At 42.0% G+C, this 19,587-nt stretch overlaps 1 pseudogene; it reads left to right on the top strand.

The window, feature by feature from the left end:
* Window positions 1-10,185: 10,185 nt before the first annotated feature.
* LOC111957276 (ATP-binding cassette subfamily G member 4-like) lies at window positions 10,186-12,795 on the top strand (annotated as a pseudogene).
* The last annotated feature ends 6,792 nt before the right edge of the window (window positions 12,796-19,587 follow it).

The raw sequence follows: 19,587 nt of genomic DNA, 5'->3' as shown, positions 1-19,587 counted from the left end.
AGGCTTTTATTGACATTACATGAAGTTGATGCAAGATCAATATTCGCAGTGTGACCTTCTTTTTTCAGACCTCTGCAATCCGCCCTGCATGCTGTCAATTAACTTCTGGGCACATCCTGACTGATGGCAGCCCATTCTGCATAATCAATGCTTGGAGTTTGTCAGAATTTGTGAGGTTTTGTTGTCCACCCGCCTCTTGAGGATTGACCACAAGTTCTCAATGGTTAGGTCTGGGGAGTTTCCTGGCCATGGACCCAAAATATCAATGTTTTGTTCCGAGCCACTTAGTTATCACATTTGCCTTATGGCAAGGTGCTCCATCATCACTGACACAAAGTATGCCAGCTGGCACATAGACATACTAGTAATCTGTCATGAAACCCATGGATTTACCATCATCACCGTTCATATGGCCCAGGAGTTTTTCCTAACCATATGACCTTACCCTAGTTACACAATAATAAGGGCAGACCTGTAGCTCAGAGCTGGCAACCCTGATATTTGACAAAAATCCTCCTTACTAACTGGGCACTTGAATAAAACACTTTCCATTGTCAGTGTTTATCATCTTACCCCCGTCCAGTAGCCTCACTGCCTAGATTCATGCAGTGTTGACCAGTCTGTCATATAGGCTGGTTTCTCATCCTACACAAGCTCTCTGATATCTCATCATGGAATGTGCAGCATTGAAGGTTGCTTGAAATGATGTCACTGCCTTATTTAGCATTGCAGTACAGCCTGAATCAGACTTCGGAGAGAGCACTCGAGAATAAGTGGCAGATTCAAATTCAATTACAGCCACGGAGCACATACTATGTATCTCAGTCTGGTTCACAGGCACACACGCACGCATGCACACCATTCATCCATCCACTGCACTCTCAATGAACCATTGAGTGATGTGGTTCAGCTGGCTGCTCATAAGACCTTTTCTAAACAAGAAACGTGAATAAATAGCATACATCGCCCAGCTGAAATCCTGCCTCATAGTGTTCTAAAATAGACAGCTGAGTGTAACGGCTGTCGTCGGTGGAAGAAGGTGAGGACCAAGGTGCAGTGTGGTAAGTGTTCATGATGTTTAATAATCATCAAACAGAACACTGAATAACAAAGAAACAACCGAAAACAGTACTGTCTGGTGCAGCCACACAAAACGAAAATAACCACCACAAAACCCCAGAAAACAGGCTACCTAAATATGGTTCCCAATCAGGGACAACGATTGCAGCTGCCTCTGATTGAGAACCATATCAGGCCAAACACAGAAATAGAAATCATAGAAAACTAACATAGACAACCCAACCCAACCCTGACCATACTAAAACAAAAGACAAAACAAAGGAACTAAGGTCAGAACGTGACACTGAGCTGCTGTGCTGTGTGAGGAGATAATGAGGAGAGATTGTGAGTAGAAGTGTGCTTCCTGGGATGGAGTTTAAAGAGGTCTTAAGCATGGGGAGCTAACTGAGAGAGGAAAAGTACCCGTTTCCTGCATAATAGCAACATTGTATTTGACGGTAACAATATCTTACTGTATTCCAGTTTCCTTCACTGCTCTCCAGCAAATCCTAAGATATAAACACCTACGCCTCTCTCTGTGTGTGTGTGTGTGTGTGTATGTGTGTGTGCGTGCGTGCTTGCGTCTTTGTCTATCTTGTCAGTCAGGACCAGAATATCCTGACACGATAGGAAACAAGAACATTTCTGAAAAGTCAAAATGTTATTTTAGGTTTATAGGGTTAGGAGTTAAGGTTAGGTTTAGGTTTTTAGGAAAATAGGATTTTGAATGGGAAATACATTTTTACTCACCAAAAAGTCTGACAAGTAACGTAAACATGGCTGTGTGTGTGTGTATGTGGTGCATGCACGTGTACGTGTTTCATTCATCGTGACACAGAAGTATGCCAGCTGGCACATGATCACAGAGATCAGGAACAAGGTGAAACTTGGTAAAGGAAATGCCACTTTTGAAATACTCCCCCCACTTAAATCTATTAAGGCATGCGGAGGGAGTTTCTCTTAACACTGAGAATAGAAGGACGTCTTTACGGACACTATACGAACACCTTAAGAACACCTTACGGCAACTGCAAGGAGTATTCATCTGATGAGGTCACTCGTAGGGCTGGTTGGAACAGGAAATAAATATTCCCGACGGAGTCTTTCTGGCTTAGAAAACTATGTGACACTGACGTGATGATGACGTGGACTGTAGTCGCTTGCCGTGACCAAAACAAAAGAAACGTTGCCCGTGATTGGTGTTGCTGCTCCGAGTCCTTGGACATTTTGGCTGAGCTCTGGAGAGATCACTCAGGGTTTGCCTATGTCGCACGGCTGCTCTGTAACTGGGCCCTGGTACCGTAGGGCTTTCAGCTGAACCCATAGACCAGGTGGTGCTCTTCCCCGGATTTGAAAATCTGAACACATGAGGAGGTGTGTACTGTGTCTTTAGAGTCACTAAAGGTTAAAGGTCATTCTCAACAGCTAATGTCCGCTGCATCAGTGAGTGAACCTCTGATGTAGCGTGGTGATCGAGGAGCATTTCTATTCGAGGAGTAAGATAATGTTGCGTCTAGGCTATATAGCAATGAATCTTTATGGACATGCTTTGTGAATTTGAATGGACCTTATTCACACTGAACATTTCAATGTGGTTATACATCTTGCACCGTCAGGCAGAGCTGTTTTTCCTATGCACCACGTATGTTTAAGACTGCAATTTTGAAGAATAAGTCAACTTTTTAGGGTTGGCAGACAAAGTGTGATTGACTCTACGAAGAACTTCCACTTCTATCCCATTAGACATGATTTCAAATCAACATAGATTTCAAATCATCATGGCCACAGTATAATTAAATTTCCACACATGGCCCTGGTACATACTTAAGTTGTCAACTGATGTACAACACATTTGGTACAAGCTGTGATACAACAGAGAGTTTTCTGACAAAAATAATACACCAGTGTAGAGACACCACTTAATAGTTGTTTAACAATTTTGTGCAGACAAAGTTCCGTGTATCACAAAAATATCAGCTGTATCACAACCATTGTGTCAAATCGTTGTACATCAGTTGTACAACCGGAGTGTGTAGGGGCCATCGAGCGTTGATAGACTTGATAGCTAAGTCAAACTCAGGACCTCAGACTGGGGCGAAGGTTAATCTTCCAACAGGACAACAACCCTCAGCAAACAGCCAAGAGTACGCAGGAGTGGCTGTGGGACAAGTCTCTGAATGTCCTTGCGTGTCCCAGCCAGAGCCCAGACTTGACCCGATTGAACATCTCTGGAGAGACCTGAAAATAGCTTTGCAGTGATGCTCCCTCTCCAACATGACAGAGCTTGAGAGGATCTGCGGAGAAGAATTGGAGAAACTACCCAAATACAGGTGACCCAAGCTTGTAGCGTTATACCCAAGAAGACCCGAGGCTGTAATCGCTGCCTAAGGTTATTCAACAAAGCACTGAGTAAAGGGTCTGAATACTTATGTAAATGTGATATTTCAGTTTATTTATTTTTAACAAAAAAAATACTGTTTTTGCTTTGTCATTATAGAGTATTGTGTGTAGATTGATGAGAAAAACAAAACAATGTAATCCATTTTCGAATAAGGCTGTAACACAACAATGTGGAAAAAGTTAAAGGGTCTGAATACTTTCCCGAATGCACTGTAGGTGTTATGTAATACTTACAAAGGTGTCATAAGGTCCTAACTGGAGATGTAGGTCTGCTGTGGGATATTTGTGTTTAATGATCTAAGGCCTGATAAGTGAGGTCAGTTTAGAAGAGGACAGGCATTGATCAGCCCAGAGTACAGTAGTTTCTAGTTTGGCTGTCATGACTCATGACATATTAGGCCTACACAACATGGTTGTATCCCATGACACCAACAGAGTTTCCTCTGTCCCCTCTGTTAGTAGAATGTGTGAACCGAGATTTGTAATAAGGGCAAGTCGAGGATCACACCATTCCCATACATTAGTGGAGTGCCAGTGCTTGGTAGATTACCTGTAACGGCTGCAACTTTTCCAAGACTGAGCTCCCAGACTCAGCTCCCAGCCTTCCCAGATCAAGGGTAAAATAAAGTAAATGTTAATCCCCAAGGGATTAGGAACCCATGAGTGATTAAATGTGATTTATGTCTTCAGAAAAAAGGACAAATTACTGTACCACCTTAGTGTGGGAACGTTACAGTGGGCTCTTTCAAGAACAAAGTTCAGATTACATTTATCTATTTCAATAATCTTTATAATAACAGATGAATCACTTTATGATCATGGAAAATATTGCATTTCTCAGGCGCTTAGCATCTTCTGAGACAATGGAAGTCCTCGGGAATACAGTTATCCCTATGTGTAATTCCGAACTTCCCAGGGAACGTGATACAATCCTCCTCAAAGTGAAACTACAGCTAGTTCTTATCACAAGCACATATCCCCCTGACAGCTTGAGCAGAGCAGAATCCATAATGTTTGGCTCTGAGGGTTGGGTAGACAGACATACTGACTGACTGACAGACAGACAGTTTGTTTATTGCCTCTGCAGTTAGCCAGTGGTGTTTCCTCTCCTCAAAACAACCTCCGGGGACTTGCTGCTACGTAGTGATGTCTATGCATCAGCACAGCCTCTTTAGACTGCAACCAGATATGTGCTTCTTACCAGACCAATAACATCTAGACCAGCTCCACCTTACAGACCTGTACTTTATGGATAGGAAGGAAGGAAGAAYACATTTTGTCGGATGATGTTCTTACCAGCTGCACAATTGCCGGATTGTGTGTGAGTGGCACATTTGGATCACCATATCCTATCGGAATTGCACCGCCATGTGGTTAAAGGTCATCTTTATTATTCCATATGGAAATTTGGTTTGCAGGCAGGATGAATACACGACACACAATACAACACAGAGACAATGTAAATACAAATAAATAACAAGATATATGGGAAAAAATGGGAAATATTTTTCTTCCTCCCTCCTGTAGGGCCTCAAACACACCGCTACACCCCCGTTGCAGAACGGTGGTATGGCTGATAGTGGCATGGACGTAAAGCCTCCTGAACCTGAATCAGTCAGCATCCCGATGGAGGAAACCATCTGTAATGGGGGAACACAGGAGCCTTCTCTGTTGACAAATCTGAAGAAGGTGGAGAACCACATCACAGAGGCCCAGCGTTTCTCCCATCTGCCCAAGCGTTCGGCGGTGGACCTGGAATTCATAGAGCTCTCCTACACCATCCGAGAAGGACCATGCTGGAGAAAGAGAGGTACAGTAACATACACCACGTTATCTGTCGACGACCCTCAAGCGAACAGATGTATGGGGCAGGAGTTTTTTCCTGACCACGTGCCCTGACCAGAAAAAAATCTGGACCTTGGATATGGCCTAGGATATGTTGTCAGGAAAAACTCCTGAACCCAGTTGATGCTTCCTAAAATGTTTAGGACCAATCTGTATTACCTCCTCTGCCATATATAGTAGGCTGGATTGAGCATTTGTTTAATGGTGATAGCTGTCAGACATCATGAAACATTCAAACATTTAAAAAACAGTGATGTTCAAACACTGATATTCATGGCGAGCAACAAAATACACTCCCTCTTCCTAGAAACTTGTCGCAGGTTTTGAAAATGCTTCTTTTAATCCTACCCTGTGATGTCACAGACACATTTTTTCGGAACTTTCTTCTAATCTTTTTAACCACAGATCATAGAAACATGCCGTTTTCACATACACTGGCATGGTGCTGGAGATAATGAATATGAGGTTGAAAAGTGGCATAATTCAGTCACAGCAGTTACAGGAAATCAGTTGGCAGTTGCTTTGAATGGCTAGGTCCACCCTAATCCACCTCTCACTCTGGGGCTGCATCCGCCTTGCTGGCAGACAGGGCTAGATCGATATAGTAACTGTTTCGTGTCCCCCGTCGTCAAGGAAACAGGAACAAATCAGTTGATTCTTGCCCAGCAAGTCACATGAATTTGGCTGTGTGACAGCCAAGGAATTTCAGTACAGCTAATCTGTTTATAATAGATACTTGGGTCAGAGAATTACACTAATTGACTGAGTGTAGATTTTGTACTGTATGTTTATGTATGCACCACTGTACATGAAGGTTTAGTGGAGCATAGGTTCAAGGTAAGCACAGATGACTGACACAGAAGTATGCCAGCTGGCACATAAACATACTAGTAATCTGTCATGAAACCCATGGATTTACCATCATCACCCAGTYATAACTAGGCCCAGGAGTTTTTCCTAACCATATGACCTTACCCTAGTTACACAATAATTAAGGGCAGACCTGTAGCTCAGAGCTGGCAAACCCCTGATATTTGACAAAAAAATCCTCCCCTTACTAACTGGGCACCTTGAATAAAACACTTTCCATTGTCAGTGTTTATCATCTTACCCCCGGTCCAGTAGCCTCACTGCCTAGATTCATGCAGTGTTGACCAGTCTGTCATATAGGCTGGTTCTCTCATCCTACACAAGCTCTCTGATATCTCATCATGGAATGTCAGCAGCATTGAAGGTTGCTTGAAATGATGTCACTGCCTTATTTAGCATTGCAGTACAGCCTGAATCAGACTTCGGAGAGAGCACTCGAGAATAAGTGGCAGATTCAAATTMAATTACAGCCACGGAGCACATACTATGTATCTCAGTCTGGTTCACAGGCACACACGCACGCATGCACACCATTCATCCATCCACTGCACTCTCAATGAACCATTGAGTGATGTGGTTCAGCTGGCTGCTCATAAGACCTTTTCTAAACAAAGAAACGTGAATAAATAGCATACATCGCCCAGCTGAAATCCTGCCTCATAGGTGTTCCTTAAAATAGACAGCTGAGTGTAACGGCTGTCGTCGGTGGAAGAAGGTGAGGACCAAGGTGCAGTGTGGTAAGTGTTCATGATGTTTAATAATCATCAAAACAGAACACTGAATAACAAAGAAACAACCGAAAACAGTACTGTCTGGTGCAGCCACACAAAGACTGAAAATAACCACCCACAAAACCCAACAGAAAACAGGCTACCTAAATATGGTTCCCAATCAGGGACAACGATTGACAGCTGCCTCTGATTGAGAACCATATCAGGCCAAACACAGAAATAGAAAATCATAGAAAAACTAACATAGACAACCCACCCAACTCACGCCCTGACCATACTAAAACAAAAGACAAAACAAAGGAACTAAGGTCAGAACGTGACACTGAGCTGCTGTGCTGTGTGAGGAGATAATGAGGAGAGATTGTGAGTAGAAGTGTGCTTCCTGGGATGGAGTTTAAAGAGGTCTTAAGCCATGGGGAGCTAACTGAGAGAGGAAAAGTACCCGTTTTCCTGCATAATAGCAACATTGTATTTTGACAGGTAACAATATCTTACTGTATTCCAGTTTCCTTTACACTGCTCTCCAGCAAATACTAAGATATAAACACCTACAGCCTCTCTCTGTGTGTGTGTGTGTGTGTGTATGTGTGTGTGCGTGCGTGCTTGCGTACTTGTTGTCCTATCTTGTCAGTCAGGACCAGAATATCCTGACACGATAGGAAACAAGAACATTTCTGAAAAGTCAAAATGTTATTTTAGGTTTAATAGGGTTAGGAGTTAAGGTTAGGTTTAGGTTTTTAGGAAAATAGGATTTTGAATGGGAATACATTTTTACTCACCAAAAAGTCTTGACAAGTAACGTAAACATGGCTGTGTGTGTGTGTGTGTGTGTGTGTGTATATGTGTATATGTGTGCATGCACGTGTACGTGTTTCATTCATCGTGACACAGAAGTATGCCAGCTGGCACATGATCACAGAGATCAGGAACAAGGTGAAACTTGGTAACAGGAAATGCCACTTTTGAAATACTCCCCCCACTTCAAATCTATTAAGGCATGCGGAGGGAGTTTCTCTTAACACTGAGAATAGAAGGACGTCTTTACGGACACTATACGAACACCTTAAGAACACCTTACGGCAACTGCAAGGAGTATTCATCTGATGAGGTCACTCGTAGGGCTGGTTGGACAGGAAATAAATATTCCCGACCGGAGTCTTTCCTGGCTTAGAAAACTATGTGACACTGACGGTGATGATGACGTGGACTGTAGTCGCTTGCCGTGACCAAAACAAAAAGGAAACGTTGCCCCGTGATTGGTGGTTGCTGCTCCGAGTCCTTGGACATTTTGGCTGAGCTCTTGGAGAGATCACTCAGGGTTTGCCTATGTCAGCACTGCTGCTCTGTAACTGAGCCCCTGGTACCGTAGGGCTTTCAGCTGAACCCATAGACCAGGTGGTGCTCCTTCGCCCGGATTTGAAAATCTGAACACATGAGGAGGTGTGTACTGTATGTCTTTAGAGGTCACTAAAGGTTAAAGGTCATTCTCAACAGTTAATGTCCCGGCTGCATCAATGAGTGAACCTCTGATGGTAGCGTGGTGATCGAGGAGCATTTCTATTCGAGGAGTAAGATAATGTTGCCGTCTAGGCTATATAGCAATGAATCTTTATGGACATGCTTTGTGAATTTGAATGGACCTTATTCACACTGAACATTTCAAYGTGGTTATACATCTTGCACCGTCAGGCAGAGCTGTTTTTCCTATGCCAACCAACGTATGTTTAGACTGCAATTTTTGAAGAATAAGTCAACTTTGGTTAGGGTTGGCAGACAAATGACGTGTGATTGACTCTAACGAAGAACTTCCACCTTCTATCCCATTAGACATGATTTCAAATCAACATGATTTCAAATCATCATGGCCACAGTATAATTAAATTCCACACATGGGCCCTGTACATACTTAAGWTGTACAACTGATGTACAACACATTTGGTACAACGCTTGTGATACAACAGAGAGTTTTCTGCACAAAAATAATTACACCAGTGTAGAGACAYCACTTAATAGTTGTCTTAACAATTTTGTGCAGACAAAGTTTCCGTGGTATCACAAAAATATCAGCTGTATCACAACCATTGTGTCAAATCGGTTGTACATCAGTTGTACAACCGGAGTGTGTATGGGGCCATCGAGCAGTTGATAGACTTGATACAGTGCTGACTACAAATCAGTTGTTCGGCGCCTCAAAGATCTAGAGAGCTTTCTTCTCAGCATTTATCCTTCCTCCATCAGTCTTTTTTCAGGATAATCAATAGAAAACGTTTTGACTCTGCTCTTATATTTAGACCAGTCTGTATTTAAATATACTTGACCTATTACTGAAATGAATCGACTTGTCAGTGAATTCATTTATACCATTTGGGACATTGATGGACCTATTCCTTACACAATACAATCTCACTGATCTTTCAGAGGGCTTTTCTAAGTGTCTGGTCTTTTTCCAGGTTTTAAAGCATTACTGAAGTGCCTGTCGGGGAGGTTTTGCAGCCGAGAGGTGATTGGAATCATGGGGCCCTCAGGGGCCGGCAAGTCCACTCTGATGAACGTCCTGCCTGGCTACAGGTGATACGGTTGCTATCATTCTTTTGCATAAGTTTTTTGTTTTAAAGGAGACTGGAACACCACTCAACCGTACATATATTTTAATGATTTTTTCAGATATATCAGAAAGGGAGAGGGAGATAGGTGTAACAGGGTAAAGGGTTGAGGCAGGGATTGAATCCTGGTCTCTGGGGGTCCTACATGTGCATATGAGCAGGAAAAGTTAATGCTCAGCAACAGCTCTGCACTGCTTTTGCATAGTTTACACTACCTGCAAGCAATCCTTTTTGCTTATTCAAGTTTTCATCCCCACTTTCAACGATCACTTCTTGTCTGACATCCATTYCCCAAAAAGTACACCTGCTCTGCTTCATTCCACTGTGATTGGAATGTTAACCCATTGTCTTTGTTTACAAACTTCTACCTAGTAGTAGGTTTTCACAGTACCTAAAACCATTTTGGGATCTTCTAAGCAACAATGTGATGTGTTTGACCATGGGGAAAGAGCCACAGTGGAAATAAAAGTTAAATAATGTGGGTTTGATGGAAATGAACCCATGTGTTTATTATCAATCATCATGTCACGGCACCAGGAGTCGTCAAATTAATGTTCGTATTGATCCATTCTCCACTCCTGTGTGTCCTCCTTAGGGAAACAGGCATGAAAGGGAAGATCCTGGTGAATGGAAAACCCAGAGATCTCCGCACATTTCGTCAGATGTCCTGTTATATCATGCAGGATGACATGCTGCTGCCGCACCTCACTTTCCGGGAGGCAATGATGGTGAGAGAACAGGGTCGTGTTCATTAGGACACACAATGGAAAACATTTAAAAACGTTTTGCAACTGAATTTTTTTAAATTAATGGACAAATCTAGGTAGTCCCTCCCTGTTTCAGTCCATTTCCATCCGTTTGGTGCCTAATGAACATTACCCAGACACATGTTCTTATTGGGAGAATAGGTTGTTTTTATGGTTTGTTATTATGCAGTAAAGAACAAAGTGGTGTCTGCTGCCTTCCACTGGATGTACAGCACGGTGAATAGTAGAAATCGTACATTTTCAGTGGATATCGTACATTTTCCTGAGTAAAACGTAGCTAAATTACTGTATTCTATGGATTTGATTTTTCAGCTTTTAGCTCTGTGAAAATATGGAATTGAAAAAAAACCCTGGTGAGTTAGACAGAAATGTACATCTTGCAGAAATTATACATATGACTGTGATTTGTGTTTGCCTACTAATGGTAGAAAATGTTATTTGTGTGTGGGTGCCTGTATGTGTGTGCGTGTTTGTGTGGGTGAATGAGATCCTGACTGCTCTAGTGCTCCAGGAGTGTGCTCACACCCGCACCAGCTCCCTATCTGGGAGGCAGTGTAAACGGCTGGCAATCGCCCTTGAGCTAGTCAACAACCCCCCAGTCATGTTATTTGATGAGCCAACCAGGTAAGAGGCTCACCATGGCAACCTGTCCACCTGATCCATCAACTATGGGACAAGATAAGCCCTTGTACAGTACATTCTTGTTTGTGGTGTAGTGTGACAGTGTTACTTGATCTAGGTCCTAAAGGGCTTTCAGAKTTCAAGATTTCAGTCCATTTTAGATAACAGGGCCTGGAGGGAAAACTCCTGGTCCTGCTGATGACGTAACATGACCTCTACCATGGATTAAACCCCCCTTTTCTACCTGCCCCTCAGGGATTAATAAAGTTGTATGGAATTGAATTAAATTGAATTATTTTAGGCATCAGTAGCCTGRTTTTTGGGGCTGGGGTAAATTGGACATATATAACCCGTAGTGTTACACGGYACATTCCACATTCAWTTGAAATAGAGGTTGTTTCTCAACTACCAGTATCCTACTGGTCCTACTTCCTAACTCTCTCCCACTCTATGGCTTTTGTTTCCAGTGGTCTGGACAGTGCCTCCTGTTACTAAGTGGTTTCCCTCATGAAGTCTCTAGCCCTAGGGGGACGCACCATCATCTGCACCATCCATCAGCCCAGCGCCAAGTTCTTTGAGATGTTTGATAAGGAACAAACAGGCCACTTCAATCTATCAAATGATTAGACAACACACTAACACAGAGACAATACAGAGATGTAGCAGTTGTCCCCTGGGTGTGGCGAGGAGTTTTTCCTAGTAGGGTCAGGTGATCAGGAAAAACACAGGTCCCCACCCACTGACCAGCTGTGTCTTTCTCTCCACCTGATGTGTTGTCTTGTCTTTCCACAGTGGTACATCCTGAGTCAGGCCCAGTGCATATACAAAGGCACCGTCCCATACCTCATCCCCTATCTGAAGAACCTAGGGCTCCCTGCCCCACCTACCACAACCCGGCAGATTTCAGTGAGTTCAATGGGACCTCAGAACAGAGCACACATACTCAACATCAGCTAAATATCTTTGTTCGTCTTTTGCCCCACATTGCAGACTTCTGCCATGTTTTGGTAATACCCTCTTCATAATGCCTTAAAAATGCAGTTCTATTGCCTCATTAGCTATGCATAATGTGTCTTAGTAAGAGGCTATTCATAGAAAGTGTTAACAGGATTTTCTCTGTCCCAGTCATCGAAGTGGCATCGGGGGGAGTATGCAGACTGGAATCCTGTTCTGTTTGAGGCGGTCCAGGGTGGAATGTGAGCCATAGAAAAAGAACTCAAGTGACAAAAAAGACACATCTGCTGTTCTTCCAACAAACTACCCCAAGGTGAGTACTAATGTTAAGGATCACCAAACAATAAGCCCCATTTACCGACACACACACACACGCGCACAAACACACTCACGCACACTTTAGACAGTGACACTGTGTTTTGTCTTGACATGCTCATCTCTGTCTCTTATCACAGGACTCAGGAGCCATTGAGAGCCATTCATTTGCCACAAGCACTTTGACACAGTTTTGCATTCTATTCAATAGAACGTTGATAACAATATGCCAAGACCAGGTATGTGAGTAGAATTACAAGGGCATTCCTCAGGTAGCTGGGTGCTAAATGGTTGCAATAGCATGTCTGTAAACAACATTTTGGGCCAGTTGTATAAGAAAGGAGGGCTTTCATGCTCTGAGTCATTGTGAGCGTTTCGGTTTCAGGTGTTGACACACCTAAGGCTGATGTCACACATCTATCTCTATAGGAGTACTGATCGGCTTGCTCTACTTGAACATCGGCAACGACTCCAGCATGTTCTTCAACAACACCGGCTTCCTCTTCTTCTCCATGCTCTTCCTCATGTTTGGAGCTCTGATGCCCACATGTGATGTGACAGAATTGTGCATGAATTAATCAGCCATGTTAGGCTGTCGTGACTTTGATTAATGTCATGACTTATTTATCGAATCAACCGTGTTTATTTGTTACTCAATTAAATGAATCATGTAACAATTAACTCATTAGGAATTTGGGGCACCACAGAAGAAGTTGTTTAACGAGTTACCATCTCCCAAATTAAACTCAACATGATATAAGATATACAGTCATTTATTAATCATTACCTCATATCAGTCTCATTCTGAACGTCGCAGAATTCTTGAATCCGCAAGAACCCCAACCTTTTCTGATTATTCAGTTCTACACAAATGTATCTAATTATTTATTCACTAACTAACTAAATGATAACACAGAATACACAAGTCYCTAGTGGACTGACAAGATATGACAGCGTATTACACAGAGATGGAGAAGTGGGGGGAATAGAGAGATGGGGAAAAAGGGACATTTAACGTACATTTCTAAACTACGCTCACAGTAACCATATTCCTTACACATGAGCCGGTGCCCRTTTCGGTAAGAAATGCAATGTATTTACGTGTAGATGTCTTTGCTCGTCATCTCTCTGTTGAAACCAATCAACCCTTCTATGGGGAATGGCCCGATGGGTGTAAGGCTCTGGTTATCCTTCTTCTTAGTGGTCTGGTATCCAATGGTGATGAGCGTAGTAGGATGTCGTTTAGATTCGCGTTTCTCGATATCTGACGTAAGCTGTACCAGTGATTGTCTGAGGTGGGCTTCTCGCCTATTTTCTTCCTCGGGTAGATAGTCAAAGTTCTAGATCACTTTACACTATCACAGCTGCAGATTGTCAAATGTCCTAGTCTAGTGAGTTTATTTTCTCCACCTCGTGTTGAGTTTCAGAGTTTCCAACCATTTCAACGTATAGCCACAGCTGCACACTTTCTGGTATGGGAGTTTCAACCATTTGTAACGTTTAGCTCACGTCTGCTGGTCATTCTTAGTGAGTCCTTTTAAGTACTCTGGTTGAAAAGGGCAGTTCCATCACACTGACACACTCTTCTGACCTCATTTGTGGCGAGGCTTAGTCAATGTGCAAAGGACATGAAAACTATGATCTCGTTAGAAAACGAAATTAATGTTCCTATCTTAAAAAAAATTGTTCTTTATATTTCCTACACTACATAAAGGATGTAAACCTGACATACAGTGTGAAAGCTCTTCAAGTTACATTATTTTTGTTATAGTTTTTAATGACATCACAAAATGAAAAACAATATGACATATGATTATTCTTTAGATCCCCACTGACCATTCCTAACATTCCTATCTTAGAAATATTGCTCCAATATTCACTTTTTGGATGTTAGCGTTTAAGATTTACGATCGGCATGAGGTCTCATAAAACCTGGATTGGATAGTCCATTCAGCAACAAACGTCATTGTTTCCCAGGGATCCCCTAGGATCCATGAAGGCAGACTGTTTAATTATCGTTTTCCGTTTCTTAATGTCTGACCTGCAGTTCCTCTGGAGATGTCAGTTTTTCTGAGGGAACATCTAAACTACTGGTACAGCCTGAAGGCTTACTATCTGGCTAAGACTATGGCTGACATTCCATTCCAGTTGAGTTGGTCATCCAAACAAAGCAGGCACACAGCAAAATGTGTGGTTGTTTGCGCGTGTGGTTGTCTATGTGTGTGCAAGTGAGAAAGTGTGTGTGTATGTGTCTCAGAGAACCCAACAGCATAATACAAACAGATACAGCAGTGCCACCCAGTGTTTATGTACAGTACAGCCCCCTCTCCACTGGTCCTCTGCCCCATCATGTACTGCAGTATAGTGTACTGGATGACAGATCAGCATCCGGAAGCCACCCGCTTCCTGCTCTTTCTGGCCCTGTCCATCTGCACGGCCCTGCTAGCCCAGTCACTAGGGCTCCTGGTTGGTGCTGCATCCACCAACCTCCAGGTACCTGCTGGAACTAACTAAATACTAACTATTGATAATGTTTCACCATCTAGATCACTTCTTACCACTTTGAAATGGTACATGCTTCTCCTAGTCAGTACACACAGCAAGAGGGATTTTATTTATTTTTTCCTACCCGGGCACAACCTAAACAACGTAGTGACTTATTTTTCCATCTGCTTGCATGAACAGCCTGATCTACTTTTTGTCCATGAGCACCGATCAAATGACTTGTCGCTTGCAATGTGTACAGACCATTAGCCCCCTACCGGTCTCTCGGTAGAAGTTCCAGAAGCCTGAGGAGGTCCAACTGTTGGATGTGGAGGACGCCAAACTCTACATGGACTTCATCGTTCTTCGTGATCCTCCGATTCGCCACCTACCTGGTACTGCGCTACACGGTCAGGTCAGAGGGATAGGTCTCATCCTCAAGGCCCTACCCTGTTCTCTGCAAAGCTACTGTACTTTACCACGTGGGTTCCACATCGATACCATAAAATCGCTGCTTGGAAAAACTGGAATATACAGTGGGGAGAACAAGTATTTGATACACTGCCGATTTTGCAGGTTTTCCTACTTACAAAGCATGTAGAGGTCTGTAATTTTTATCATAGGTACACTTCAACTATGAGAGACGGAATCTAAAACAAAAATCCAGAAAATCACATTGTATGATTTTTAAGTAATTAATTTGCATTTTATTGCATGACATAAGTATTTGATACATCAGAAAAGCAGAACTAAATGGTTACAGAAACCTTTGTTTGCAATTACAGAGATCATACGTTTCCTGTAGTTCTTGACTAGGTTGCACACACTGCAGCAGGGATTTTGGCCACTCCTCCCTACAGATCTTCTCCAGATCCTTCAGGTTTCGGGCTGTCGCTGGCAATACGGACTTTCAGCTCCCTCCAAAGATTTTCTATTGGTTCTGGTCTGGAGACTGGCTAGGCCACTCCAGACCTTGAGATGCTTCTTACTCCTTAGTTGCCATGGCTGTGTGTTTCGTGTCGTTGTCATGCTGGAAGACCAGCCACGACCCATCTTTCAATGCTCTTACTGAGGGAAGGAGGTTGTTGGCCAGATCTCGCGATACATGCCCCACCATCCTCCCCTCAATACGGTGCAGTGTCCTGTCCCCTTTGCAGAAAAGTATCCCCAAAGAATGATGTTTCCACCTCCATGCTTCACGTTTGGGATGTGTTTCTTGGGTTGTACTCATACTTCTTCTCCTCCAAACACGGCGAGTGGAGTTAGACCAAAAAGCTCTATTTTTTCTCATCAGACGCACATGACCTTCTCCCATTCCTCCTCTGGATCATCCAGATGGTCATTGCAAACTTCAGAACGCTGGACATGCACTGGCTTAAGCAGGGGACCTTGCGTGCGCTGCAGGATTTTAATCCATGACGGCGTAGTGTGTTACTAATGGTTTTCTTTGAGACTGGTGTCCCAGCTCTCTTCAGCGTTCATTGACCAGTCCTGTCGCCGTGTAGTTCTTGGGCTGATCCCTCACCTTCCTCATGATCATTGATGCCCACGAGGTGAAATCTTGCATGGAGCCCCAGACCAGGGTGATTTGACCGTCATCTTAACTTCTTCTCATTTTCTAATAATTGCGCCAAACAGTTGTCCTTCTCACCAAGCTGCTTGCCTATTGTCCTGTAGCCCATCCAGCCTTGTGCAGTCTACAATTTTATCCTGATGTCTACACAGCTCTCTGGTCTTGGCCATTGTGGAGAGGTTGGAATCTGTTTGATTGAGTGTGTGACAGGTGTCTTTTATACAGGTAACGAGTTCAAACAGGTGCAGTTAATACAGGTAATGATCGAGAACATGGATGGCTCTTTAAAGAAAAAACTAACAGGTCTGTGAGAGCCGGAATTCTTACTGGTTGGTAGGTGATCAAATACTTATGTCATGCAATAAAATGCAAATTAATTATTTAAAAATCATACAATGTGATTTTCTGGATTTTTGTTTTAGATTCCGTCTCTCACAGTTGAAGTGTACCTATGATAAAAATTACAGACCTCKACATGCTTTGTAAGTAGGAAAACCTGCAAAATCGGCAGTGTATCAAATACTTGTTCTCCCCACTGTATGAGACAAGAGAAGAGACATCTTCTAACAAACAAATGTTTTACCTCAAAAAGTAAGACTCCAAGCATCTGTATGTACAGCAGGGTGGGACTGATGATGGCACACAAGACAATTCAAAGGACTGACCTGCAAGAAGAACCAAAAACAGAGAATGTTTACATGTCGTTTAGCCTTGGCATAGCCAGAGGACATTCTACTGTTGCACTGGAGTGTGTCTGGTTTTAAAGACAGGATTAATGAGTATTGTAATCATGTGTTGATTCAATTGCCTAAACTGAACTATTCACTTTTCTTCCTACTATCTTTCACTCTCATCTATGATTTCGTTACAGTTTTGAGAAATAGAAAATAAATATTACTTGTTTTACATGTTTAAAATGTATAAAAAACTAATCTGTAGATTATTAGGCTATTAACTTGTTTTATACCATCTGAAAAATGTACCTTTCTTTAAAATGGATGATTCCCCTAATTATATATTTTTGGTTCCTGTAATCAATTTTTAAAGCCTGTCAAGATTTAKATTTTTTTTTAAATATATAATTCTTAACTCTTTACGTCCTACATGATGTACTGTATGTATGTATGTATGTATGCAACATTGTTGAGCTTAGTTTGGGCAATAGATTAGAGGTAATATTATCCTCAAACATGTCTCCACTGCCACAGAAATGTATACATTTCTAGTATAACCAGCAATGCAACAAAACTTTACTGCCACCTAACCTTGGATGACTTTAAAGGCCCGGTGCAGTCAAAACCATTATTTCCTGTATTTTATATATAATTCCACACTGAAGTTGGAATAATACTGTGAAATTGACACTGCCCTTTTAGTGTAAGATAAATATCTGCCTGTTTTGGCTGGATGGAGTTTTGGCCTGCCTGGTGATGTAATTAGTTAATGGATCAATAAGAAAGAGAGTTCCAAACCTCTCTACCAATAACAGCTAGTTTTCAGTTTCTCTCCCGAATCAGATCACTCCCAGACAATCCTAGCAAAATTCTTGCTTGAGAAATTGCCCTTTGCTAAGAAGCTATTTTTGTTTATTTTTGACCATTTAAAATTTAAAACAGTCAGAGTAAAAAGGTACTTAATTGTTACCCAGAAATGATTTGAAATTGAGATTTTAAAAAACAGCTGCATTGAACCTTTAATAATATAATGCCTGTTATATATACACCTTCATTGCAGAAAAGTCATCCATATGCTATATGACAAACTTGATCATTTCTCTCAACTCYACTGTACAGCATCTCAATTGRCTGGTMTKTCAATAAAGACTTCAGACTTTACTAACTTATGAGGATTGTGTTGCAATTTGTTTGTCACGGGTCATGGGGTATGTACTGTATAGCCAAGATCTCAACTCCACGAAATGAAGTTCTGAATCTTTCGAGTTGCTAGCAGTCGATACTTCAAAAGTGTAAATTCTTAAACCCTCACCATGTACCGATGTTTGTTTTCTGTTGTTGAATGTCTTTCTTTGTTTGCTAAAATCCATGCTTTTTAATAAAAACGTTAGTCAAAATACAGTACAACCACTGACGGTTTACTTGTTGAGATGCAATTGGCACATGAGTATTCGCGCTGAGTTGAGATCTTAGAGCAACAGCACTGAGGCACTCTGAGGGGATGGAAGCAAGCAGATGTTGACGCTTTTCAACCTTACTTCCGTTTCCCCTGAAAAACGGATGTGGGGACGCCGCTCAGGCGTCTTTTTATGCCTCATACGTTATATTAGCAATGAGTAAACAGTCAGCGGTTGTATTTGATTAACTTTTTATTAAAAAGGATGCCATTTGTAGATACTCCATACTACACATAACTATAGTTAGGCTATTCATGATGGTGTATTGCTGGTTTGTTTTTTGCCTTTGAAGCACTTTTAAGAAATGTTATAAATTATTATTATTATGTTGGACCAATTCATCCACATCGCTATCTGCAAAGAGGATTGGCAATATGGCTTGTTTCACCATCCAATTATTTCAGATCTACAGGAATGCAAGTGTTGGCACAGACCGTGGCTATATGTTAGCACATGAGAATTATTAGAATATGGCAAATATTAGTCAATTATTGTATTCTATCCCATGCTGGCTTTCGAGGGCTGAGACATGAAACAGAGGGCTTTCATCGCTGTCAAATCAAATTAAAGTTTATTGGTCACATGTGCCGAATACAACAGGAGTAGACTTTACAGTGAAATGCTTACTCATGAGCCCATTCCCAACAAAGCAGAGAAAAAAACAAAAATGCTACATAAAAAAAGGAATTAATATATATGTGGGCTCCCGAGTAGAGCAGCGGTCTAAGGCACTGCATCTCACTACAGACCCTGGTTTCAATCCCGGGCTGTATCACAACCGGCTGTGATCGGGGTTCCCATAGGGTGGCGAGTCCCATCAGTCTTAGAAAAAAATATTGAATGACGTCATTACGTCCAGCTGTTTTTAATCAACACACGATAGTTAAATGGAAACGCACCCTAATAGGCAATTGTTGCATCTATTTTCTATGCAACATTTCTAAATGTCGACAATAACAACATTTWAAAAAATCAATAGACAAGTAAATGGAAATTTAGCTACTGAAAAGAAATGTTTAGAAGGCAGTCGAGAGGATGCAAGATCAGGTGGGGACCATTCTAGCCAATGAGAGGGCAGATTCGCATGTGAACAACAGGCACAATGGTTTCCACCACAGCCAAAATTGGCTATACTGTATACAAATTCATGAAAACTAAAATGTTATTTTTTGATCTTAATTTAGGGTTAGGCATAAGGTTAGCAGTGTGGTTAAGGTTAGGTTTAAAAATCACA

The sequence above is a fragment of the Salvelinus sp. IW2-2015 genome, linkage group LG4p (genome assembly GCF_002910315.2).
Source record: "Salvelinus sp. IW2-2015 linkage group LG4p, ASM291031v2, whole genome shotgun sequence".
Lineage (NCBI taxonomy): Eukaryota > Metazoa > Chordata > Actinopteri > Salmoniformes > Salmonidae > Salvelinus > Salvelinus sp. IW2-2015.
This window is presented reverse-complemented; position numbering and strand designations above follow the sequence as displayed.